Source organism: Babylonia areolata, unplaced genomic scaffold (assembly GCF_041734735.1).
Source record: "Babylonia areolata isolate BAREFJ2019XMU unplaced genomic scaffold, ASM4173473v1 tig00013784, whole genome shotgun sequence".
Taxonomy (NCBI): domain Eukaryota; kingdom Metazoa; phylum Mollusca; class Gastropoda; order Neogastropoda; family Buccinidae; genus Babylonia; species Babylonia areolata.
This window is the reverse complement of record NW_027468418.1, coordinates 32,501-34,067: the sequence shown is the minus strand read 5'-3', so window position 1 is coordinate 34,067 and position 1,567 is coordinate 32,501.

Below are 1,567 nucleotides of genomic sequence, written 5' to 3'. Positions count from 1 at the left end.
TCTCAACTTTGGCATGCTCGCTGAGGAAAAGGCAGGTAAAGGTTGTGGATAAAAAGTAAACGCGCTGTGGAGAATTGCCCAAATCGTTCAGGCGCCGTGAAAAAAAGAAAGACGTAGTCGTCAACGTCTGGTCCCGTCAATGGCGAAGGGCGTTTTCTCTCAACTTTGGCATGCTCGCTGAGGAAAAGGCAGGTAAAGGTTGTGGATAAAAGTCCGAAGAACCTCGCTACAATTGCCAAAATCTTTCCGCTGCCATTCAAAAATGGACTACTCCTCCACACCTCCTCCCGTCCATGCCAAACGGCGTTTTCTCTCAACTTTGGCATGCTCGGAGAGAAAAAAAGGCAGGTAAAGGTTGTGGATAAAAAAGTAAAAAATTGCCAAAATACTTTCTGGGCCCTCAAAAAAAGGCCTACTCCTCAACGCCTGCTCCCGTCCATGCCGAACCGCGTTTTCTATCAACTTTGGCATGCTCGGAGAGAGAAAAAAGGAAAAAAAGAAAAAAAAGGTCCAGTAAAGGTTGTGGATAAAAGTAACCGGCTTTGGAGAATTGCCTGAATCCTTCCGGCGCTGTGAAAAAAAAAGACCAAAAAAAAGACCTGGTCGTCAACGCCTGCTCCTGTCCATGCCAAACGGCGTTTTCCTCTCAACTTTGGCATGCTCGCTGAGGAAAAGGCAGGTAAAGGTTGTGGATAAAAAGTAAACGCGCTGTGGAGAATTGCCCAAATCGTTCAGGCGCCGTGAAAAAAAGAAAGACGTAGTCGTCAACGTCTGGTCCCGTCAATGGCGAAGGGCGTTTTCTCTCAACTTTGGCATGCTCGCTGAGGAAAAGGCAGGTAAAGGTTGTGGATAAAAGTCCGAAGAACCTCGCTACAATTGCCAAAATCTTTCCGCTGCCATTCAAAAATGGACTACTCCTCCACACCTCCTCCCGTCCATGCCAAACGGCGTTTTCTCTCAACTTTGGCATGCTCGGAGAGAAAAAAAGGCAGGTAAAGGTTGTGGATAAAAAAGTAAAAAATTGCCAAAATACTTTCTGGGCCCTCAAAAAAAGGCCTACTCCTCAACGCCTGCTCCCGTCCATGCCGAACCGCGTTTTCTATCAACTTTGGCATGCTCGGAGAGAGAAAAAAGGAAAAAAAGAAAAAAAAGGTCCAGTAAAGGTTGTGGATAAAAGTAACCGGCTTTGGAGAATTGCCTGAATCCTTCCGGCGCTGTGAAAAAAAAAGACCAAAAAAAAGACCTGGTCGTCAACGCCTGCTCCTGTCCATGCCAAACGGCGTTTTCCTCTCAACTTTGGCATGCTCGCTGAGGAAAAGGCAGGTAAAGGTTGTGGATAAAAAGTAAACGCGCTGTGGAGAATTGCCCAAATCGTTCAGGCGCCGTGAAAAAAAGAAAGACGTAGTCGTCAACGTCTGGTCCCGTCAATGGCGAAGGGCGTTTTCTCTCAACTTTGGCATGCTCGCTGAGGAAAAGGCAGGTAAAGGTTGTGGATAAAAGTCCGAAGAACCTCGCTACAATTGCCAAAATCTTTCCGCTGCCATTCAAAAATGGACTACTCCTCCAC